This window comes from Moschus berezovskii, chromosome 25, assembly GCF_049115385.1.
Source record: "Moschus berezovskii isolate FMDL1 chromosome 25, NW_MosBer_1.0, whole genome shotgun sequence".
In the NCBI taxonomy this organism is placed as follows: Eukaryota; Metazoa; Chordata; class Mammalia; order Artiodactyla; family Moschidae; genus Moschus; species Moschus berezovskii.
This window is the reverse complement of record NC_142484.1, coordinates 46,122,375-46,149,064: the sequence shown is the minus strand read 5'-3', so window position 1 is coordinate 46,149,064 and position 26,690 is coordinate 46,122,375.

The following is a 26,690-nucleotide window of genomic DNA, read 5'->3' as shown; positions in this document are numbered from 1 at the left end:
AGACTCTAAGATGTCAAAGCATCAAAAAGTACAAAACATACGTGGGATTCTGATCCCAGTTACTATGCCAGTTACAAGTCTGAAAGTGAAAGTCAGTCAGTCCTGTCTGACTCTTTGTGACCCCACGGACAATACAGTTCATGGACTTCTCCAGGCCAGAATACTGGAGTGGGGAGCCTTTTCCTTCTCCCGGGGATCTTCCCAAACCAGGGATCAAAACCAGGTCTCCTGCATGGCAGGTGGATTCTTTACCAGCTGAGCCACAAGGGCAGGAATAAATGACAAACCAAAGTTAGCACCTTAAAATGGCATCCTGAAATAAATTATTTAAAACTGGGTAATTAGAGAAAAATTTAATAAACTATTTCTAAAAATAAGTGCCTAGTGTAGAAAAATGACAAAGGATAAAGCAGTTCGCAAGGCTAGTAATAGTGGAGGCTGTTACCATTTCTAACTCTGAAACAGTAAGGAGTGGGAACAGTTAGCAGAATCTGGAGACAAAAAACTCTGGGAAAAGATCATTTAACAGAATCTGGGACCTTTGGCTGTGGGACAGAGCCAGCTGCCAGGGCTATTAGTAAGAGCAGGAAAATAAATACCCTTATCTCATCTTTATCCCTTATTTTGATACCCTGTAGGGGTTCCTCATGGATTAAACTTAAAGACAAAGGAACTCATTGCTATAATCCTTATAAATCAGACTTCTGGAGCCCAGGGGACTTCTCTTGAGTGGGCTGTGCATATGGAAAGGCTAAGTTTTCATCTTGTGGTATATTCTAGCTTGATTGGGCTGGACTCGCTCTCTAAAACGGTTGAAATCTAGGACTTGACTTCAACTATCTACGCACTTCGTGCTGTCACCTAGAGAGAGGCTGGAGGGACAGGAGCTCCTGGAGGGAGTGCCTCCAAGGACAATCCCTGGTGTGTTAATGCGTTCACTCTAAGTTCTGATAGGACAGGATTTTAGCCATTACAGCAGGGGCTGGCAAACTTTATGCAAAATGCTACATAATAAATATCTTAGATTTTGCAGGTCAGAGGGTCTTTGTCACAACTGCTTAACTCTCAGCATAGCTCAAAAGCAGCCATAGGCAACACCTAAGCAAATGGATGTGACCAGGTTCTTATAAAACCTTACTTACAAATTAGATTGAGGACAGGATTTGGCTCAGGGGCCATGGTTTCCAGACCCCTACTCTATAGAAGCTGGAATCAGGAACAGGAAATTGAATTAGAAATTATATAGACTGGACTAACCCAACAATAGATGGTGAGTTGTGGAAATCAGTCAGTATAATTACATACTCAGGTTTTACCCTCAAGATTAATTTCTGATCTCCTTGGCTATAAGGTTGATGCTGTTTTTCTAGTTAGGTTTGGTTCAGGAACACAGTGGAACCAAAGCTCTAGGTAGGAGGCACCCTTGACTTATCAGAAACATAAAGATGCAGCTGCCCTGTTCCAATGGGCTTCCAAGACCCCTGCATGAGCCTCCCTTCCCTACCAGACTCTTCCCTGTATGTTCTTGTACTTAGGCTTCCCTCACTGCTCTGAATTTCAATCTACTGCTCATTCTTGGGTCTCAGAACAGACCTGCCCCTATTTTGTCCAGTAGTCTTGCTCTCCAGATTCTAGCTTTTCTTTATCTGACCAGTGCTGGTTAGGCAGAACATAGGTTAAAATTGCTTCATTTCCAGCTTTTATACTTGTATATATATATATATATTTTTTTTTTTCATTTACTCTCATAGCTAAAGCTTTGGTTTTATATTATTGGTTATTTTAAAAATGGACCTGGACTTGGTGCCTATATTTTTAAGTCATTAAAACCTCTAATTGGAGATTCAAGAATGAAATCCATCTGGACTTCCAGATTTATTAGCCTCTGAATCACACACAGCAGAAACCAGAACATTGGAGTGTTCTCATCCAGAGTTGAGTTACTTCAATGTGGCTTCAACACAGAGAAGACACAGTTCAGGGCTTTTAGCTCCAGATTCACACACTTGATTGTGTAGAGCTCTGGATTTTGTCCAAAAGTTCTGACACATGAAAAAAAATATGCACTTTTCTTCTATAGAGGAGGGAATAGATTTCCAGGCATATAATGACTTTCCCGGTGGCACAGTCATGAAGGATCCACCTGCCAATGTGGAGATGCAAGAGACTCTGGTTTGATTCTTGGGTCGGGAAGATCCCCTGGAGAAGGAAATGGCTACCCACTCCATTATTCTTGCCTGGAAATTTCCAAGGATAGAAGAGCCTGGCGGGCAACAGTCCATTGGGTTGCATAAGAGTCCAGCACAGCTGAGCATGCACACACACACACAGTGGCTTTTCTTCAGTCCCTCAAATGTCAGTCTTTCTGACCAATGGTGTGCCTTCCAATGAAAGGAGTTGATCTGAGAGTATGACCACATGGTATAGCTGTGATAACAGGCCAGTGGGGGAAGAACTGAGCTTTGTTTTCACCCTATGAGTTGGACTAGGCAGAGTTGTGAGTCAGCCTGGTGCGATCTTAAAAGCAGACCTGCTCATCAGCCTACAGTCTAGTGGCTATTTGCCATTCGTAAGGCAGAATGTGAAAATCAGCAGCAATGGCCGCCTACACTTACTCCTTGGAAGGGAAGTTATGACCAATCTAGACAGCATATTGAAAAGCAGAGATGTTACTTTGCCAACAAAGCTATGGTTTTTCCAGTGGTCATGTATGGATGTGAGAGTTGGACTGTGAAGAAAGCTGAGCACCGAAGAATTGATGCTTTTGAACTGGTGCTGGAGAAGACTCTTGAGAGTCCCCTGGACTGCAAGGAGATCCAACCAGTCCATCCTAAAGGAGATCAGTCCTGGGGTTCATTGGAAGGACTGATGTTGAAGCTGAAACTCCAATACTTTGGCCAACTGATGCAAAGAGCTAACTCATTTGAAAAGACCCTGATGCTGGGAAAGATGGAGGGCGGGAGGAGAAGGGGACAACAGAGGGTGAAATGGTTGGATGGCATCACTGACTCGATGGACATGAGTTTGAGTAAGCTCTGGGAGTTGGTGGTGGACAGGGAGGCCTAGTGTGCTGCAGTCCGTGGGGTCACAAAGAGTCGGACATCACTGAGTGACCGAACTGAACTGAAGGGTATCCAGAGCAGCTGCAGAGGGCAGGTGTGGGGGGGGAGTGCAGAGATGGGGGGAAAATCCACAAGATTTCTCTTAGGACACCAAGCGGGTTAGGATAACCACATAAGTGTTAGGAAAGTGACAGAGAGGAAGTGCTTCTGTCTGTGGTCTGAGACAGTTATGTGCGTTCTGCTGAGCTTCAGAAGGCCTGAGCTTGGGCAAGATTGCAAGTTCAAAGGAGTTCTTAATAGAGGAACACGAAATCAAGATTCCAGTCCTAGCTTTGCCTTAATTGCTATGTAAGTGAGGTCTAATCATTCAGCCTTCTGTGGGAGTTGGTTTCCTTATCTGTGAAGTAGGGATAATTAGTCCTGCCCTATCTCCCTCAAAGAGATTATGACAAGTACCAAATGAGAACATTAATGAATGCGGAAGAACTTTGAAAGCTTTATAAAGCAAAAGACAGTATTATCAACTGACTCACTAGCAACAGAATATTCTCTTTACCAAACACAAACGTCTCATCCAGGCTTCCAAATCCTTCTTTCAATTGGACTTGACTTTAAGAGAAACTGTTATCAACCCCTTGCCTGGGATTGATAAGCGAAGCTATTCCCATGACATTTATTTCCACACTACATTTTGCTCACCCTGTGTGCACATTTTCTGTGTTTTGTTTCTAGTTTTCCTCCTAACTCTTTTTGTTTCTTCCAGTTCTCCTCACAGCTGCACCCTATGTCTGCAAGCTGGCTCTGTACACCTGCCCACTCAGCCCCCTTCCTATCTAGAGCAGTCCTTGGGCGGGAGCATCTCCTCCTGAATCAGCAGCATCTACAGGCTGCTGAGCTCTTCTCTTTTCACACCGAGGGACACCACCACCCCACCACCGGAAGTTAGACAGGATGGAATCTTTCCCTTCCCCGCATCCCTTCCTTTCTCTCATCCTCCACATTTCCTTAGACATCAGGCCCTGTCGCCTCTATCTCCTGAATCTCCGTATTGTTGCCACTGTTTTTCTCCTGGCTCAGATCTCTGATACCTTGGATTATCATCACAGTATACTGATCAGATTCCCTACTTCCAGTCTGTTTTCCTGCCAGTGTATCTTCCACTGTACTGCCAAACTGATGTTTTTAACACACAGATCTGATCATGCCTTTCCCCTGCTTTGGATGTTTCAACAACTCTTTCACTTTTTAGAATTAAGTTCAAACATAGCACAGCAGCGCACAAACCTCACCATGGTCTGCCCCCACCTATTTCTTTCCCTACCGGCATGGGCCCTTTTTAGGTCTTGAACTCATTTACAAATTTGAGGAAGCAGAAATTTGTAGGTAAAGATTTGCAACCAAATGGTTATTTGCTCCTGAAGCTCAGCCCTGCTGCCCTTTTGGACCATGTTTGAGGTCCTCTTCAAGCCTTTCTCCCTGTCGTTCCTCACACAGACGTTGAGCTCTGGTCATGCGGATACTTGGGAGTTCTTCAGCGATGGGTGGCTTCTTTTGTGCTTTCATGCCTTCAAACTTTTTGTCTTCTCTGCTGGGAATTCCTTCTTGCTTTGTCCAGCTAAAGACAACTTGTCCTTCAAAACTTAGTTCAAATATTACTACCCTGATGAAGTCTTCTCTGATACTTCATCTGTTGATTCCTGTCTTGTGGTTCGAGAATAGCTTGGATAGTCTTCTATCCCCTCAATAGAGTTTTATCCTTTGTGTGTTTACTTGTTGGAAAATTTGAAGGCAGAGATCTTGTCTTAATCGACTGTATATTTGCAGCTTAAAGCATGTTACTGTGGCATATAAGAAGCACTAGATAAAATGCTTGCTGAATTAAATTGAAGTGTTCTTATCTAGAAGACTCTTCTCCCTCTCTCTAACATATCTTATTTATTCTCTTAAGGTTACTCTCAAAGACAATCTCTTTATATAATCTTGCTTTATTATCTCCATCATCGTGAATGGTCTTCTGCTTGAATTTCTTTATTGCTAGTGTGTGATTTTAGCTTTGTATGCTAATTTAGAGGTGGCTTTGAAATATATCATGCCTCAATCATTGTTATGCTTTAAATATAAAATGAAACGCAGGGTGCAGTACTCTGGGAAAAGAGTCAGAAGAGCTTCTTTTAGTTTTACTCTGCTATGAACTAAATGTGTGGCCCTGGGCAAAATATTGATTTCTTTTTCCCTATTGGTTTAAATTTTCTTATTTTGAAAATGAGGGATCTGTATAATCTTTAAGATACCTGTCTATTAAAAGACTACATGCCATTGATGTCTTTAATTATTTTCCATATCATATCTCATATATTTTACTTTTAAAATCACACTGAATAGTTTGCATGCAGGAGATATTTTGTGCTGCAATCCTTTTTGTCTGTGGGTCACTGACTACATGTCTTAATATCTACATAAAATGAGTGCTTAGTAAACTTAGTAAACTCTAAGCATCACCTCCAGAGATTGTGTGAAAGAATGATGTAACGAAGGGTTAACATAATCATTTTTTTTAACAACTACAAATCTCTAGATTACACCATGAGTTATGTGTGGTTAATGAATCCCATGGATTCATCCCTATAACCAGTCTATCCTTTAGAAAGGAGGCCAGATTGAATCTTCAATCTTCCTTCCATCTTGGGAAAAGATGTATTCTGATTCAAAGTGGGAAAAAGAGCTCTAAGAGACCCTGAAAGAGCTTCAAAGGAATTTTTGGAATCCAAACTATGGCAAGAAAATTAAGAAAAAGTAAATCAGAAAAAAGCGCAGTTGATTTTCTTCTTCTAAATCTAAGGGAAGATGTGTTGCGATACAGAGTCTAATTTAGGGTTTCCCCAGACTACGACTTTCTGACTGGTGGTCAGAGACGTTTTTTCTGATCCCAGGGACAGACCAAAGGTGAGTGGCTGCAGTCATAAGTGATGATATTTGTTTGCAGTCATACTGGTTTTAAAAAAGAAAACTCTGTGTTTATCCAGCACAGGGGCTCTTCATTGTCTTTCATCTTAGCATTTGAAAATCAGGAGACTTCTTCTCTAGCACTGGCCATATATATAGAGGTCGCAAGCTTGGGCTATAGAGATCAAAGAACTGCAGTGGGAGCAATGCTGCGAGCTGAAAATTGGATCCTTAGCACCAAACGCTCTCTTTTAAAGAGTAAATATAGTTTTTCCTTGACTAATTCAGATCAACTCTGTTGTCGAAATTGCAACAGTCACTAGGCATTTAATCCACCTCAATCATCTGTTTCTTCTCTGTTGGTCAGGGTAGGTGGGAAATGGTCTTGATGTTCTAATTAAAGGAATCACACTGACAGTAACTACACATTTATTGGGCTTCCATGGTGGCTCAGGTGGTAAAGAATCTGCCTGCAATGCAGGAGACCTGGGTTCAATCCCTGGGTATGGACGATCCCCTGGAGGAGGAAATAGCAACCCACTCCAGTAATTCTTGCCTGGAGAATTCCATGGACAGAGGTGCCGGGCAGGCTGTAATCCATGGGGTGGCAAAGAACTGGACACAACTGAGTGACTAACACTTTCACTTTGCATGTATCATTATATGTTTAGTTTTATATCTCTACCAAGAGCATATTAAGAGTATTTGACACCTAACGCAGATCAATCTTAAACCCTCCCACCGCTATACACAAAATTATTTTCTGTGATGATTATTATTCTCTGTGGTACTCAATACACTACACTATGAATTCCTTGAAGTCAGACATTATGACTTATTTATCTTTGAATACTGGAGCAAGTTGCCATTTCCTCCTCCAAAGGATCTTCGTGACCCCAGCATCGAACCTGCGTCTCCTGTGGCTCCTGCACTGGCAGGTGGATCCTTTACTATTGAGCCACTCGGGAAGCCCTTTTAAATCTTCAAGGTCTAGTATTTTTCCTGACTTTTTAGTAGGTGCTCCAGATTTGCTTATGAATTGAGTGGATAAATGAATAAATGTATAATTCTCTGTAGCATACCCAGGATTGAATACTAAGTGACTTTTAGCGTGCTAGAGATGATACACTGCAGTAGACAGAGGTCTGCATTGTACTTGGTATGCCTAGGCAATACCTAGAGAATTCTTTCAAGGAGTTATATAGTTCTACCAGACAAAGCCTATGGACTTGACAATAGGTTCATATATTCCCATGTCAAGTATGACCTCTTCATAGCTCCTGGCATTTCAAGTTCTTGAGCTATAGGCCCAAAGTGGGTCAGATGCCTGACTGTCATAGTTAATTTGCTCTTACTATTGAAAGTCTGTGCTAGATGTCAAAAATCACACAATTATGTCTCTTACCCTCTAATTGTTACTCAATTTTCATTTTTCACACTCATTTTGCAAGCACTGAAGTGCAAATTAAATAGTAATTAGGGGGTAATAACATACAACTACACAGTTCTTCAGTCTTCTGTACGATATCAGTTGCTTCACTGAAATACTCAGTAAAGATGCTAAAGCAAGCACCATCATTCAAAGAATTTGAGTTCTCTGTCACTCTCAAGGTGATCCATTTAAAAATAACCTTTCTGTGACAATTTCTGTTTATCCATGGCTACAAAAGCAAGTAAGTAAGCAAGAATACCAGCAATCTTAAACAAGTAACTCCTTTGCCAATTTCACAACTTAACCCTGAAAAACAGGAGTTATGTCAATGACTAAGATCTGAATTTGCTTCCCAAGTGATCGAGATAGTTTTCCACCACACAAATGTAAGTGTAGATTCATTTATCCAATTAGTATTCAGTTCAGTTCAGTGACTCAGTCTTGACCGACTCTTTGTGACACCAACTCACCTGGCCTCCTTGTCCATCACCAACTCCTGGAGCTTGCTCAAACTCATGTCCACCGTGTCAGTGATGCCATCCAACCATCTCATTCTCTGTCATCCCCTTCTTCTCCTAATCTCAATCTTCCTAGCATCAAGGTCTTTTCCAATGAGTCAGCTCTTCCCATCAGGTGGCTAAAGTATTGGAGTTTCAGCTTCAGCATCAGTCCTTCCAAAGAATATTCAGGATTGATCTCCTTTAGAAAGGACTGGTTGGATCTCCTTGTAGTCCAAGGGACTCTCAAGAGTCTTTTCCAACACCACAGTTCAATGCTCAGCTTTCTTTATGGTCCAACTCTCACATCCATACATGACTACTGGAAATATCATAGCTTTGACTAGACAGACCTTTGTCGGCAAAGCAATGTCTCTGCTTTTTAATATGCTGTCTAGGTTGGTCATAGCTTTTCTTCCAAGGAGCAAGCGTCTCTTAATTTCATGCCTGTAGTCACCATCTGCAGTGATTTTGGAGCCCAAGAAAATAAAGTCTCTCACTATTTTTATTGTTTTCCATATACTTGGCAAGAAGTGATGGGACCGGATGCCATGATCTTGGTTTTCTGAATGTTGAGTTTTAAGTCAACTTTTTCAGTCTCCTCTGTCACTTTCATCTAGAGGCTCTTCAGTTCTTCTTCGCTTTCTGCCATAAGGGTGGTGTCATCTGCATATCTGAGGTTAGTGATATTTCTCCAGGCAGTCTTGGTTTCAGCTTGTGCTTCATCGAGCCCAGAATTTCACATGATGTACTCTGCACATAAGTTAAATAAGCAGGGTGACAATATTCAGCCTTGATGTACTCCTTTCCCAATTTGGAACCAGACCATTGTTCCATGTCTGGTTCTAACTGTTGCTTCTTGACCTGCACACAGATTTCTCAGGAGGCAGGACACAATTAGTATTAATAACATCTTAAGGAATATCAGACCTTAGGAGGCAAATGTATATCTTACAATATGCTCTGGAAATTCTTCAAAGTGTTCCAGTCTTCAAAGTGGAACCAGGGTGGTGGAGGAGAGTGTGAACTCTAGGATCTCCCGTGATCTGGGATGGGAGGGGGTGTTATCATCTTCCAATTGGATAAAATAGTTGTAAAAAAATCCCTCTTGATTTGTGCCCTGGCAGTTCAGAATCTTGCCCAGATGATAATGATAATGCACAGAAGAAATTCCAATGGCCTAGAATAATCCTTTTTTTTTTTTTGCTTTTGACATTTTTGGGGTTCTGTTATTTGTATATGCTTGGCACTCTGCTAAGGCAGCTTTGCATGAATTAGATAATTGACTTTAATTCTCTCAGTAACCCTGTGAAGTAGCGAAGTAGCTTTGATTTTTCTTCTTTTACACATGAGGCAACTGAGATGTTCAGGTAATTAGCCAGTATCTGAAATCAGATTTTGTTATTCCTTCATGGGCAGTATTCTTTTTATAAAATGACAGGAAGGACACTGGGAAAAGTGGTCAGCGGCCTCTGAGTGACTTTTCCCTTTCCCTTTCTATGGCTTTTGGTTTGCCTGTTTTCCTTCCAACATGAGTTTTAACTACATTGACCGTTTTCCAGTTTGTTAAATTTATCATGCCTTCTCACACCTCCTGGCTCTGCACAGGTTGTTATCAGAGATCACCGTTTCCTTTCTCACTGCCTGATCAAGTTCTCCCTATTGGAGCCATCAGAGAGTTTTAACCACCTCTGGGAAGTCTGCAATTTCCCTTAGCACCTGGCACTTCTACAGTTATTGCGCTAAATACATGCATCCTAAAGCCCTGCTTGCTGTACTATCCGTGGCTGTAAACCTTGTGAAGGAGGGAGGGGTTGCACCCAACACAGCGCCAGGAGCCTAATGAGTGCTCAGAGCAGACCAATGATTGGCTGTGGTTGCCTGTGTGAATGCGTGCTCAGTCGTCAAGTCCCGTCCAACTCTTTGCGACCCCATGGACTGTAGCCCACCAGGCTCCACTGTCTATGGGATTTCTCAAGCAAAAATATTGGGGTGGGTTGCCATTTCCTTTTCCAAGGGATCTTCCCAACCCAGAAATCAAACCTGCCTCTCCTGCATAGGCAGGTGGATTCTTTACCACTGAGTCACCAGGGAAGCCCAACTGTGGTTGAGTCTGATTGTAATTTCTCTGCTCTCTCTTCAAACCCCCAGTCTAGAATGTGCAAAGAATACTAACAGTGTTGATCTCTGGAGTCGGGGAATGGAAACCAGGTGGGAGGGGAGCATGCTTTCCTTTGTATCCTTTTGGTGTAAACCATTTACTATGTACAGGAATAAACTTGTAAATAAAGACAAAAAGTATTAAAAAGAAAAAAAAAAATCTGGCAAGGTGATTTTCAAAGGCTGCACTTTCCCACATGTTGTCTTTATCTAAACTCTTTCTATCTGTTGGCAAACCAAGAGCTCTCAACAGAAGTGCTGATGGATCCGTTGGTGAAACATTGGTGCAGGAACAGAAATCTCCTATTTGGCTCACTCAGTAGCACTGGCTGTGAACCACAATCTGCTGCCACTGGACGCAGCACAGAAAACCAAACCTTGTCCAGAAAAATTCTCACATTCAAGGCTTACAAAAGAGCCATGCCCGATGTATTTGTTTGATCTATAAAAAATTTTAATTTTCCCCAATGTATATTATATACCATAAATCACTTGAAGCTTGAGGAAAACTGAGATAGTTTGGCTGAAATGTAATAGGACATTCTCTTTTGATAAGAAAATAATATAAATGCACTCGATATGAATCAGCCCCAGTAAATAATCCAAGAGATTTTTAAGGAAGAAAAATAAGTTTTTCAAGGCTATAAATCCATAAGGAAATAGACTGCTAGGAATATATTGAACTAACTGGGAGGCAAACTCCATTAAAATAAGATTAAATTAAAAGCTCAGAATGACTTCAAAGTGCCCTTGTTTCGAGGGAGAATATGGAGACCCACAAGTAGAAATGGAATGTAGAATTGTTGATCATAAATATGATCTGTTAATAAAGGGGCAAAACTTAAAGTTATTTTAATTCAACAAATGGTTATTAAGTGCTTCTTTAGAACATGGAAAGTTCTCTCAGGTACTGGGAAGCATATAGGATGCAAGGCCAAATCTTTCCATTAAGGGGATTTACAATCCAAAATGGTGGTGATAAGACAACTATTCAAATAACTGCAGTGACCAAAAATTTAGAATTATCTCCTGAGGGGTATACACAATGCCCTAAAAAGTACAATTGGGGGACCTCATGTAGGGTCAAGTCGAGACTTCCTTCATGGCCACTGGGGTTTGAGGTCTGCAGTGGAGCAGGAAGCTTTCTAGAAAGAAGGAACAAGCGGAGCAGAGAGTTGGTATTAGGAGCAAATGTAAAGGTTAAAGAAACACACACATAAAAATGATTATTTGCATTGCTGGGATGGTCTCAACTGGAGAAACTAAGCTGTGTTTTTCAACCAGGATTCAGTCATGTGTTTCTTGCCAAGCTTTAGTTCCTGAAATGTATTTCTGAGTGCCCCAGAGTTATCTGGAAAACACCATGCTCTAAAGGAAGAAAGCGTTGAGGAATGAAAGGCAGTATACGCTGTGGATAAGAGGACACACTCTGAAGTCAAACCTGGGCTTGAATCTTGACTCCTCAGTGCTGATAAGCTGTGCAATTTCTCTCAGTGATGGCGATAATGATTGGTGTAAATGATGTAATGATTAATGCACTTCAAATGCTTAATAGAATGCCTGGCAGCTATCACAAGTTCCATAAATTATGACTATCATTAGTGCTTTCAGTGTTACCATTATTTTTATGCTTGGTTTCAGGACAGTGGCAGGGTCGGGGTGCAGAGGTGTCGGTCAGCTGTACCTTCTGGTGATACAGCGCCATGGAGTCGCACCTGAGGTCCAGGAGAGACGTGGCAATAGTACAGTGGGTGAAGCTGAGGAGAGTGAGTCTGAGAGGCGCATGAGGGAGCCCGGCATGCCGGCCCCTGAGGCAGACTGGTGGGGTGCCAACGGTGAAGGCTTAGGAGCCCACTGACTGGCAAGCAGCCACCAGGCCACTGAGCACACATTACGTTTAGAACGAAGGACACGACACAGTGCGGTGCCCCTCTGATGGCCATCGATGGTGCCTACAGTGGCAGCATTCCAGAGATCCAGAAAAGAAGGAGAGAAAAAGGGTGGAGGGAGCCTGCTGCTTAGGGGAGAATGTGAGAGACGGAATGTCCATCATCTCTCTGAGGACTTAGGGAACTTCAGGGAGAAATTTGAGGAAGCTAGGCTAGGAGGCAGCCAGTTACTATTTAGTGACTACTCTGGGCCTCTTTTTCCTCTGTGCCTTCCACTCTGATCCCCAACCCCGGCTATTGCCCCAAGTTGATGCAATGTAGGGTAACACTGGTTACTTTGAGGTGGGAGAAACAGAACAAGCTTTGGGAGGACAGCAGGGTGCAGGGGAACTGGGGAGACATTGGAGCAGACAGATTCCTCTGGCTCTTCAAGCTGGATTTTCCTCCTAAGAATGTGGGCAAGACAGTTCATTGTCAGAAGGAAGGACAATGTTAGATTCGCTAGGTCTATTTCTTTAACAAAAATGACAGGAAAAAAAAATCCTTCAACTAACACACTTAGATCCTATTTGACACCAACTTCTTGATTTCATTTCTCATATTAAAGGGCGAGAATCCTAATTAGGCCTACCACAATACCTATTAATCACTTTTAATTGAACTTAGATAAAACCATCTTGTGCTTCAATAGATGAGGCTTTGTTTTGCTATACTTTATGGCAATTAAAGGCTTTAGACATCTTGTCATTTTAGCTTCTTAATAACATGTTGCTGCTTCAATATTTACTTTAATATTTAGCAACACATGCTTTTGGTGACCATACAGTATTACTCCAATGCACCTCTTGATTCCTTGACGCCCTATTCTCCTGGGATGTTTGTAAAATGGGTTTTCTTTCCAAGCAGCAGGAGACTTTGAAGACATACTGCCATATGGTGCTAAAAACATTGTAATACATCACCACTTGTTTGCAGCTGTTCTCCTCTGCTAGGCACTGATTCAGACGCCCTGGGATGATTTTGCAAAATGAATCTTGCTAAATGAAAGAGTTTTCATCGTCACGTCCCATTTCATTATTATTAGCTGGATATTTCAAATGTGCAAAGAAAAACGAACAATTAGAAAAGAATCCTTTATACACGCAAATAGTATTTTTCTGCTGTCCAGGTGCCTGCCCGCCTTGTGTGTGACAGCACTCGCGTTTCACAGAACAGGAGATGGAGCCATCAGATACAGATTCCAAAGGGCCACTTGGATGTAGATGGACACCGTCAAGGGTTCTTTCAAGGCACTGGGATCTCAAGCTGCTTTCTACCTTGTCTGAGCAGAGACAAGCCCAGACTTTCTGGAGCTGCATAGCCAGTTGCTTTCGTGCTACGGTTCAAGAAGGGCCAGGAAAGCCCCTTACTGTCTCTCTGTGCAGCAGTGCCTGCCTTTCCACCATGACTGATCTAGGATTTGAAGTAGGGAACTTTTTCTCCAGAATTTCTCTTTGAAATCTTCATGTTACACGGGTGGGACACGGTTTATAGTGTGCAAGGATTAAAACGGAGACCCAGCCTTTGGTCTCCTTTCCCTTATCTCCATCTTCACCTAGGTATCCCTAGTTCCTGCTAAGCGCTCGATGGCTCTTCACCGAGTGAGGGATTGGATGACGGAACGCGCGAACTAAAGGATATGACCGGCCTCGTCGAAAGGCGCTGGTGGAGAGCGGCCCCTCGGCATGCGCAGAGAGCAGAGAGGCTTGGCGTGCGAGGGTGTTAAAAACGGCAAGTCAGCTCACCGCCTGAAACACCATGGGATTCCAGGGCGTGTTTCGGTAGAAAGAGCTTCCTGTTGCCATCTCTGTGGGGTTACCGAACAGCTTTATGAAGACGTACCTACCCCCCAGTGCTGTGTGCGGACAGCTGCTTCCTCATTGGAAGGGCCTTTCAACCCTCAGCGGATGGGAAGGCTTTCTGCAGGATGCTCTGTACCGATCATGGTATAGCACCTTTTTTTTACCCAGCCCAGGGTCAAAGTGCAGTCTGACCAGTTCTACTTCATTGATGGAACTGCCATTCTGGCAGTCAACAAACCCATCACTGAATATCTGTCAGATGCTTGCCCTCAAGTTTTGGCAGTTAGACCACAAGTCTTTCCCTGGCAAAATACCAGATACTAATAGAAGTATGTTTAACATGGATAAATGCATTTGAAATCATTAGAGCAGGACTTGGATTCATAGTCAGGCTTTGGTATTCACAACCACAAAGGGAAACATCAGATACTGATGAATTTATGAGAGTCCAGAAGGAAAGCTTAATCCAATAGGATGAAAAGGTAAAGCTGAAAGAAAGACTGTTCCGGAGGTGATGGCTTCAGTGAATAGCAACAGGACAAAATTAAAAATTTCACTCTGCGAATTCAAACAATAGTGAGAAAATGCTAAAATATTCTAAGAACCAGAAATTTTAAGATCTGAAAATGTTGGTGGGTTAAACAAGTAATTCAACTTCTTTCACTTTGGAAGGAAATGGAAAAATCTTCATATTAACAAGCATTTGACATACACTTGCTGTGGTAATAACTGCTTGACTTACTTATGTGCTAAGCATAGTGCTAAGCAGTTTTTGTTGGTCATTTCTCTTGATTCTCGTTCCACCCCCATGACACTGTATAGGCATTGCTGTTTTTCCTGTTGCTCAGTCGCTCAATCGTGTCCAGCTTTTGCAGCTGCATGAGTGTCACCCGCCAGGCTCCTCTGTCCATGAGATCTCCCAGGCAAGAATCCTAGAATGGCTTGCCATTTCCTCCTCCAGAGGATCTTCCTGACCCAGGAATCGAACCTGAATCACTTACGTCTTCTGCACTGGCAGGCGGGTACTTTACTACTAGTGCCACCTGGTGCTGTTCACACCTAGGTGTAAATAGCTCGTAGGTGTAAAGAGCAGAGCCTTAAGACTCAATTTAGCTTTTAAAACTGGCTCTGTTCTCGTCCTCAACTCCTTGGCTAGGCACCGTGGGAAGGCGGGAGATGCGGTGGTGTCTGCAAAGTCCCCTCACCAGGCCTGTGCCCCCTGCCCCAGTTGTTGGGCAGATGCTCGTGGGTTGCAGACGCCCCACCCCCTCCTGAGTCCCCTCCATGGGCTTGCTCGTTCTTCTCCACTTTGCATGTTGCTGCACATCGATGTTTCAAGGCAGACATCTCTGTGCCATTGTTTCTGTCCTGGAGAGTCTTACCTCATGCACAGGACCAAGAAAGTACTTGACTGGACCACTTACCACTTTCCTATCCCTTGTTCCCTCCCTGTTACAAACTCACCCTTAACAACACTTTGTTAATAAAGCTTGTCTAGAAGGCAATGGCACCCCACTGCAGGACTCTTGCCTGGAAAATCCCAGGAGGAGGAGGAGCCTGTTGGCTGCAGTCCATGGGGTCACTAAGAGTCAGACACGACTGATCGACTTCACTTTCACCTTTCACTTTCATGCGTTGGATAAGGAAATGGCACCCCACTCCAGTGTTCTTGCCTGGAGAATCCCAGGTACGGGGGAGCCTGGTGGGCTGTCGTCTATGGGGTCGCATAGCGTCGGACACTGACGCGACTTAGCAGCAACAGCTAAATCCTCATCTCAGGCTCTGCTTCTAGCAACCTGATCAATGAAGAGTCATGCAACCTTAAATACGAGAAAGAACTTTCAAAATAGTGTCATTTAAAGATGGAACAAGTCGTCTGGGTCCATGCTAAGCTCCCTTTATTAGGAAGGATACAGCACTGCCTGGGTCCAAGATCTGGACAGGGCATTGTGTAGGCACTTCCGATTCAGTCTTTCCATGAGCTGACATTTGATGGTGATGACTTTTGTATGTGTTTGTGCCTTATATTTTTAATAGAAATAGTGTTGCCTCATGGTTAAGAATATAAATACTGTACTCTCACTTCTTGGATTCAAATCCTAACTCTGTTATTTATGTGTAGTATAACCTTGGACAAGAGGCTGAAACTGCAATACTTTGGCCACCTCACGTGACGAGTTGACTCACTGGAAAAGACTCTGATGCTGGGAAAGGTTGGGAGCGGGAGGAGAAGGGGACGACCGAGAATTAGATGGCTGGATGGCATCACCGACTCTGTGGACATGAGTTTGAGTGAACTCCGGGAGTTGGTGATGGACAGGGAGGCCTGGCGTGCTGTGATTCTTGGGGTCGTGGAGAGTCGGACACGACTGAGCGACTGAACTGAACTGAACTGAATAACCTTGGACAAAGTTCTTTACCACTCTGTGCCTTAGTTTCCTTATTTGAAAAATGAAGATACAGTTGTACCTATCACGGGGATTAAATAAGCTGCTAACATGGGAAATGCTTAGAAAAATAAGTGGCATATAATAGGTGTTCAATAAATATTCGCTGTTGCTTTATATCTCTCTGTATGAGTGAAAAAACTCACCAATGCTTGTTGTATTGACTAGTGAATATGTTTGGTTTGTACTGTAAGTGATTTTCTTTTTCCTTCTTTGTTGTTGCTGTTCAGTTGCTAAGTTGTGTCCTACTCGTTGTGACCCCGTGGACTGCAGGGTGCCAGACTTCCCTGTCCTTCACTGTCTCCCTGAGTTTGGTCAAACTCATGTCCACTGAGTCAGTGATGCCTTTTTACCATATTGTAAATTCCTTGATTGGAAGGAACTCTGCTTTTGTAAGAAAATTTAGATATAATTTAAAATTTAATCTTTTGAATTGTACCCTTCTGTGACTTTTAAGATATTCACAAAGCCATGCAACCCTCTCTATTATATAATTCCTTAATATTTTTTCTAACCTAAACAGAACTTATGCCTGTTAATAGTCACTTCCTATTGCCCTGTCCTTCAATCCCCTGGCAACAGCTAATCCACCTTATGTGTCTATGGATTTGACAGTTCCAGGTATTTTGTATAAATGGAAACATAAAAAGTAGTCTTTTGTGACAGACATTTATCATAATATTCTTAAGGTTCATTCATATTATAACATGTATCAGTACTTCATTCATTTTAATAGCCGAATAGTATTCCATGTTCTGTTTATATATTCACTAGTTGGTGGACATTTTCCCCCACTTTTTGTCTATTATAAACAATGCTACTAAGAACCACCTGAATTTATGTTTTTGTGTAAATATATGTTTCCAGTTCTACTGGCTACTTGCCCAGAAATGGAATTGTTGGGTCATATGATAACTTCATGAGCTTCCCTGATAGCTCAGCTGATAAGGAATCCGCCTGCAATGTGAGAGACCCTCTTTTGATTCCTGGGTCAGGAAGATCCTCTGGAGAAGGGACAGGCTACCCACTCCAGTATTCTTGGGCTTCCCTGCTGGCTCAGAAGTTAAAGCATCTGCCTGCAATGTGGGAGACTCAGATTTGATCCCTGGGTTGGGAAGATCTCCTGAAGAAGGTCATGGGAACTGACTCTACTAATTTTGCCTGGAGAATTCCAGGGACAGAGGAGTCTGGCAGGCTAAATAGAGTCCATAGGGTCACAAAGAGTCAGACATAACTGAGCGACTAAGCACGGTACACAGCATGATAACTTTATGTTTAACTTTTTGAGGAACTGTTTAATGGTTTTCAAAAATGGCTATACCATTTTATATTCCCACTGTCAAATATAATGATTCCAGTTTCTCCATATCCTTGCCAACAATCTTTATTGTCCATCTTTGTTTGTGTGTTTAATTTTAATTTGATGATAATTTTCTTACAGTATTGTGTTTGTTTCTGCCATACATCAACATTGTTAACCTAGTGGTTATGAAGCAGTATCTCATTGAGATTTTGATTTGCATTCCATAATCACTAATAATTTTGAGAATCTTTCCTTATGCTATTGACTATTTGTATGTATTCTATGTAGAAATGTTGATTCAAATTTTTAATTGGGTTATTTGCCATTTTATTGTAGAGTTATAATAGTTCATTGTGTATTTCAATATTATGCTTAATCAGATATATGATTTGAAAATATTTTATTACATTTTTTGCATTGCCTTATCACTTTATTTTTTTTTCTTCTTGTTGCTGATCTTATCTTTTTTTGCCTTTATTTTTTTTATCACTTTATATAGAGTTCTTTGAAAAACAAAAGTTTTAAACTTTGAGGAAGTTCACTTTATCTATTTACCTTGTACTTTTATGTCATGTCTTGTAGTTTAGGCGTCATCTAAGAAACCATTGCCAATCCGAGGTCATGAAGATTAATTATACTTATGTGTTCTCAAACTTTGCCTCTTATGACTTAGGATCCTTACTGAAAAGAATGCTATCTGGAACCTAATAGATTCTCAAAATTTTGGTTGCACTAACATTGGGTCCATTGGAATGGCTGGCCAGACTGTGTGGGCATGGGTTGCAGTGTTTTACTATCTCTGCATTTGTCACCTAGCATCCAGCATTGCACTTGCACTGTAGGTAGGGCTTCAAATTTCTTTGACACTTGGTCAATGAAATCAATAAGGCTTCTGATAGTCTCACTACAAACTTGTGATTGAGGCAAGGGAGGTATTATTAGATCCATCTGATAGATGAGAAAGCAAAACTAGAGATTACATGAATTACTCAAGGCCACATAACCAGTGGCAGGGTGCCGCCGCCTCCTGAGGGCTCCCCATCCAGCTCAGATTAGCAACCCCTGCTCTAGGTTTACCAGTCACCATGGTTTCTTGGCATTTTTTTGTTTTGTTTTCTTCAGTCACACTTTCCCTCTGTGACTTCTAAGTGAATACTTAGCCCTGTGTGAACTGAGTACATGGAAATTTGATAAATATTCAGACAAATAATCCCCAAAGCATTTTATTCTCTCACTCTTTTCTCTTTGCGTTTGGCAACATTTGCTCCATTTCTTTCTTCTTTGTGGACAAACTTGACTTAAGACCCTCAGAGTTCTTTTTCTGAGCACCGTCAGTATTCTTTTGCCTGTGGTACAAAAATCACCATTCAATTACTATGTGGGATGCGCTACTCTAGATTGCTCTTCATTATTTTGAATGTGAGATTCTTTTCTACTCAATTTAATTGTTAGGGCCTTGAGCACAGAGATGATACCTTATGTGCTTTTTTTTTTTTCCTGACATCTTTCCACATTAGTCAGCAAAAAGTTTTCATTACTCTCTGACATCTGTTAAGTTTTGTTTTATATTCCCATCCTGTTTGTCTGCACATTTACTGAACATTCGGTTTGCCCAGCACCTTTTCCAGGAAGCCTCTGACAGCCCTGCCTTCTTCTGAACACACACAATACCTGAAGAGCTCACGCGTCACTCACGCCACACAACCTTGTGTCATGGATATTTACAATTGCGCCTTATTTTTCTTACTACTCCTACTCAATTCTAAGGTTCTTGAGAGGAGCCATTATTTATTATCCAATTTTATGCTTTTCTGTTCCCAACGAAATCAGTGATTTGCTCATACAAGGCCTCAAACCAAATATATGCTTCTTGAGACTCTTTAAAGCTGGGGAAACTAGATAGGATTTGGACTCACGAGACTCAAGCTGAATTTCAATCTCTGCTATTGTGTGATCCTTGCAAGTTACTTATTTAGTGGACCTCAGATTCTTCATCTTCATCCATTATTATTATTAATAACATTATTATCATTTATTATCTCAAATGAGAGTTGAAAGGATCAACTATATTTAAATGTTTATGTAGAAAATGAAGATTTCTTGTTCTCTGAAGTGTTAAGCTCTAGTCAATCAGTTTCTGTCCCCTTTAGCCTAATGTGTCTGAACTTAACTTCATAAGTTCAGTGCAATGATATATAGAGAGCATAATTCAAAGTTTATTAATGGTAATGATAGTTTTTTTTTTTTTGTTACCATTCTGAAATAACAGACAAGACTTGAGTTCATCATCAATAAACATATATTGCATTGAGGCATCTGGTCCTTAAAAAGCCAGTAACAGATGCTAAAAATCAGATGAAAAGAAAGAAAAAAATCTCAGGAGGTTCCCAGGCATAGGTTCAGTGCTCAAACATGTGCGTTTTGATGCTAGAGAGTTTGCTTTCTCTTTAGAGAATTCCCAGGCATAACCAGGTCTGTGTCTTTTTATATAATACAGCTTGCAAGTCTGCCACATGTTTAATTATTCCATTTTTGACCAAAATAGTGCAGCAACTGAGAAGGAAGATGTGTCTCTATGCAACACAGTCTCAAGCTCACTGTTGGTGTTCAATGAATGCTAATATTAGATACCTGAAATAGAGCAACTCCTATGGTAAGGAGAGAAAGCATTTAACACAAGTTAGCCATTCTGTCTACTTGTTAGCACACAGACAGATAATTGCTACTAAAAAGAGTTCAGTACCTTGCCTGTTCTCTGTGAAGAGTGAGCACCCTTTAAAACCTTGCGTGGGGTACTTAACACAGAGTTTCACTGATAATGTTAAGGAACCTGATTTCATTCAGTTCATCATTCACCTTAAAAACAAAGCTGCCCAGAACTCTTAGTAGCTTTCAGTTGATCTTCCACTGAACATGTATGTAAGAATGGAGAACTACATTACTTTTCGTTGTGATTATTTTAACCAGTAAATGAGAGGGTGAAATAGATCCAGGGTAAAAGGAAGGCTGTCCTGGTTCCACCAACCAGCCTTTCTCCCAGGGCTGTGCCTATGGCAGCCTTCCTGTAGCCTCGGCGAGCAACCACTGGAGACCCCTTTGCAGCACCTTTACCTGCTTTGACATTCAGGTCTTTCTCTGCAGAATGGGAACAGGACAGGTATGCAATGATCAGTAGTATAGCCAAGTTTTTTTTTTTTGTGAGCTCCAAAAATAGGAAATTCAGTGTATGCAGTAACCTCTAGAATGGTAAAGAGTCTCAGCTAATCTGTGGCGGAAATTTGACAAAACATGATAGGATATTTACATATCGCAGGTGTGTGTTAGGAATTAAGAAGCTGCTCTCTTATTGATTACCCAAATCTAGACTATTCAAAGAACTTCCAAAGGAAACTGAACACTGTTATAGGAGAAGATGTGGCATTTATCTTTCAGGCCTTTGTTCACAAACATTTCTAAAATTCCCACTGCACCCCAGGTACTTGAGATACAGACATGCTGCTATCCTCTCATAAAGGAATTCACACAAAAAAATTTAAAAAAATGAATAAGCAAAAAACATAGTCTCTGCCCTTAAAGAATTTACAATCTAAGAGAGAAAACAAGTGGAAAAATATGAAACAGAAAGAATAGTTAAGTCATATGGGTGCAGATGATGATTGCAACCATGAAATTAAAAGACACTTACTCCTTGGAAGGAAAGTTATGACCAACCTAGACAGCATATTAAAAAGCAGAGACATTACTTTGTCAACAAAGGTCCGTCTAGTCAAGGCTATGGTTTTTCCAGTGGTCATGTATGGATTTGAGAGTTGGACTATAAAGAAAGCTGAGTGCCAAAGAATTGATGCTGTGGTGTTGGAGAAGACTCTTGAGAGTCCCTTGAACTTCAGGGAGATACAACCAGTCCATCCTAAAGGAAATCAGTCCTGAATATTCATTGGAAGGACTGATGCTGAAGCTGAAACTCCAATACTTTGGCCACCTGATGGGAAGAGCTAACTCACTGGTAAAGACCCTGATGCTGGGAAAGATTGAGGGTGGGAGGAGAAGGGGGCAACAGAGGATGAGATGGTTGGATGGCATTACTGACTCAATGGACACAAGTTTGAGTAAACTCCAGGAGTTGGTGATGGACAGGGAGGCCTGGCGTGTTGCAGTTCAGGGGATCGCAAGTAGATGGACATGACTGAGCGACTGAACTGAACTGATGGATGATTAAAAATGCAAACAGAATTTTTCTTAAATATTTTTGGGTACAAAGATCTCTTTGTTTCCAATAAAACACAGAGATAATTGTATTTATTGGAAAACAGAACATGAGTACTCACACATAAAAATTTGAATACAACTTAAGGGAAACAATCACGTTGATGACACCAAAATTAGGAGCTCATGTAATAGGTGTCCGAATCTTTGCAACCCTGTGGACTATATAGTCCATGGAATTCTCCAGGCCAGAATACTGGAATGGGTAGCCTTTCCCTTCTCCAGGGGATCTTCCCAACCCAGGGACTGAACCCAGGTCTCCCGCATTGCAGGCAGATTCTTTACCAGCTGAGCCACCAGGAAATCCCAATAGGTGTCCATATAAGCCTATTTCATATAAAATATTTTCACCAAGGTAGGCTGTGGGGATGAATTAGGACTTGAAGAAAGGGAAGGTGAGAGAATAAAAAATGAGATGGCTTTTGTAATTTTGGTGAAATTCTAGAGGAGTTTTACATTTCTAAAGCAAGAAGATTTGACTGGGCGGAGAATTAGGAGACAGGGATTCTGGCTGGGTCAGCTTGCTTGAGTAGGGCAGTAAGCTTGGTGTGTGGGTACTAACTCACCAGCCTGGGATGGAGATTCAAAATTGGAAGCATTGAGATGCAAGGTTAGATGGATAATGAGATAGGAATTTGAGGGTCATTGTTGGCCTTTGTACAGGGACTCATTACAGAATTAAAAAAAAAAAACCAAAGAAATATTTGAGCTGATTAAGTCCAACCTCTAGACATCCCCAAACCTTGGCAAGTGGTCATTTAGTTTGTGCTTGAACATATTAGTGGGTGAATCACAATGGATATGCAAACTATTCCATTGTTAAATGGCTCTAATTGACAAAAAGTACTTCCTCATATCAAGATTAATTTTAAAAAGCTTCCACCTTCCCATCCCATGTATATCATCATGAGTTTGGTTCTCTGGAAACATAAAACAAAGCTTATCCTTTTTTCGCTTGACATTCCTAGAGCTGCTTAAACATATTCCACTTAAGTATTCTCCTTAAAGACTATCTTCAGGCTTCAGTCTCTTCTGGTGAGCATGATATTTAAAATTAGTTTAGCAAACCTGTGTAAGACGTCTTAGATCAGGAAGTAAAGTACCTTTGGGGAGACTAGTTGGAATACTATTACAATGATAGCGGTTAGAGAAAAGTGGAAAGGAAATGAAGAATAAAGTTTTAGATGGAAGGATTGATAATTAGCAGACAAAGGGCCATTGGAGATAAAGAAAAGATGTGATTCAAAGATATCCCATAGCTCTGGCCTGGGATACTGGAAGAATGATTCTTTCGTAACCATCAATTTTCAAGAGGAAGGTTCGGCCTTTGTTTTCTTAGCAAGAGGTGTCTTGGTATAGTGGTTAAGAGCATGAATTCTTAGTGGCAGAGTGATGGGAGATTCAAATTCTGGATTTAACACTTAACGTTATATGACACTGGGCAATTTACTTAGCATATTAGTATCTTGATTTTATCACCTATAAAACATATTATGATAAATATTACATATAATGATATGTAAATATCATTATATATATATATATGTTGTTGATTGACTGGCAGAGACAGAGAAGAAGCCCTAAACAACAACAATCTATAATACTTTTATGGGTTTAACTGGAGGGAGTTGAAGTCCAAACTGAGAACTTCAGTTGTCTGGGGAGGGGACAGTCAGGACATGGTCAAGTCATCAGGTTAGAGTAGGAGGAAATACTGCAGATGGAAATGAGGTTGGAACCTGAAAGAGCAAAGTCATTTCCAAGGTCAGAAGCAGCACAGGTCAGACTGGAAATACAGGTAATTTGTTTCTTTTTCAAGATAAGTGGCAGAAACAGGTTAGGTTTGAAGTGGGATTTCTCTATCCCAGGAAGTAGGCCTTATGTTTTAAATACGTCTCCCCATGCTCTGCTTCTCTTTGTCTGCCCTGGATTATGGGTTGATCCTCATATACACAGATTACATATTTCTTCTGGATGAGGAGGTTAAGAAGGTCACATCATTGAGGATGTCAAACTCCAGGCAATGGGCAAACATGCAAGTAGAGATGTTTTATGAGCAGTTAGAACTCAGCTGGAGATGTAGCTGGTGGCAAGGAGAGGTCAGCGTATAGGTGTTGGTGGGTGTTTAGTATTGGCTGAACTCACTATGCATTAATGCATTCAGGTGTCCGTATCTCTCAGAAATTCTTGCTTTGTTTTGGTGTAGTCCATCATGAAATAATTTTTTCTGATCCTTAGAAATTATAAGAGAGTTTGCAACCCAAGTTGATAAAGGACATGCAATACAAAGGACAGAGCAATCCGATAGTTTTAATCAGGGGCAAGACAATCACCTTTTTGAGTTTGTTTTATCATCTGTAAAATGAGAATAATAACAATACCTACTTCATGGAGTTATTTTAAGGATCAAACAAGATAGCATTTACACAGTTTCCTTGCATAGCACCTGGTGCTTGGAGGCCCCCAAATAAATGTTAGTTTAAGTGGATGGTGACTATCATCAATTACTTATTGAAACCCATACTGTGAAAATATATATGGCGTAAGCTATGATGGAGAAGCTATTTGCTGGGTCTAATTTGCTTATTTTTCAGTATTTTTTTATTTCAGTTCAGTTCAGTTCAGTCGCTCAGTCGTGACCAACTCTTTGTGACCCCATGAATCACAGCACGCCAGGCCTCCTTGTCCATCACCAACTCCCGGAGTTCACTCAAACTCATGTCCATAGAGTTGGTGATGCCATCCAGCCATCTCATTCTCTGTCGTCCCCTTCTCCTCCCGTCCCCAATCTTTCCCAGCATCAGAGTCTTTTCCAGTGAGTCAACTCTTCGCATGAGGTGGCCAAAGGATTGGAGTTTCAGCTTTAGCATCAGTCCTTCCAATAAACACGCAGGATTGATCTCTAGAATGGACTGGTTGGATCTCCTTGCAGTCCAAGGGACTCTCAAGAGTCTTCTCCAGCACCACAGTTCAAAAGCATCAATTCTTAGGTGATCAGCTTTCTTCACAGTCCAACTCTCACATCCATACATGACCACTGGAAAAATCTTACTCTTGACTAGACGGACCTTTGTTGGCAAAGGAACGTCTCTGCTTTTTAATATACTATCTATGTTGGTCATAACTTTCCTTCCAAGGAGTAAGCGTCTTTTAATTTCATGGCTGCAATCAGCATCTGCAGTGATTTTGGAGCCCAAAAAATTAAAGTCTGACACTGTTTCCACTGTTTTTCCATCTATTTCCCATGAAGTGATGGGACCAGATGCCATGATCTTTGTTTTCTGAATGTTGAGCTTCAAACCAACCTTTTCACTCTCCTCTTTCACTTTCATCAAGAGGTTTTTGAGTTCCTCTTCACTTTCTGCCATAAGGGTGGTGTCATCTGCATATCTGAGATTATTGATATTTCTCCCAGCAATCTTGATTCCAGCTTGTGCTTCTTCCAGCCCCAGTGATCCTCATGATGTTCTCTGCGTATAAATTAAATAAGCAGGGTGACAATATACAGCCTTGTCATACTCCTTTTCCTATTTGGAACCAGTCTGTTGTTCCATGGCCAGTTCTAACGGTAGCTTCCTGACCTGCATACAAGTTTCTCAAGAGGTAGGTCAGGTGGTCTGGTATTCCCATCTCTTTCAGAATTCTCCACAGTTTATTGTGATCCACACAGTCAAAGGCTTTGGCATAATCAAAGAAGCAGAAATAGATGTTTTTCTGGAACTCTCTTGCTTTCTCCATGATCCAGTGGATGTTGGCAATTTGATCTCTGGTGCCTCTGATCTCTGTGTTTCTAGAAACCAGGAAAATGTAACCAGAAGTAATTTTTTTTTTTTAAATTTTAACTGCCTTGATTCCAAAGGCTTGGTCTTAAAAAAATCATTCCATGTGTTTATTCGTCTTGAGAAGCCGTTTGCTGTACCCAATTTCCTTGTATACTCTTCCCATACTAAGGTTGCTGAGCATGTGAAAGTATCATTCTTTATCATTCCAAGTAGGTCTTGGGTTTCATTATGGATTATGAGAAATGAGCTGAATGTTTGAACATTTTGGAGCCTGGTGAAACTGATTTGTTCAGGATGGTTAAAGGCATTTCATTCCTTTGGAAAAAAATAAGCCTGGTGTTGCTCACTTGTGCTACATGAAAGATGAAGTGTGGCTGAAGTCCAGAGATGGGACCGAGACCTCGCTCAGTCACACTGATTCATTAGGACCTGTGTCAACTTCCCCCAAGAAGGACACATGTGCTCAGATGCTCAGAAGATGGCGAGGACATATGTGACCTCCCGGGAGGAGACGTCAGCTTGGAGCATTGCCCTTTGAGTTGGGAAAGGAGTGAGGAGGTTGCATGCATTGCTGAGCAGCCATTTTCTTACACATCCCAGGGGCTGTGCTTGGTAGCAACACCTCCCCTACAGAGAGATTACAACACTGGAAAAATTGCTCTTGGCAGATAATTAAAAATATATCGGTTTAAATTAATACCTAGTATCCATCCTGAAAGAGATCAAACTAGTAAATCCTAAAGGAAATCAACCCTGAATATTCATGTGCAGGACTGATGCTGAAGCTGAAAGTGCAATAATTTGGCCAACTGATGCCAAGAGCCAACTCACTGGAACAGACCCTGATGTTAGGGAAGATGAAGGCAAAAGGAGAAGGGGGTGGCAGAGGAGGAGATGGTTAGATAGTATCACTAACTCAATGGACGTGAATTTAAGCAAACTCCAGGAGACAGTGAAGGACAGAGTAACCTGGTGTGCCGGTGTCCATGGGGTCACAAAGAGTTGGACACAACTTAGCCATTGAACAACTCCTTCCTGAATGAGGAAAACAGGGGACGTATGGAGGAG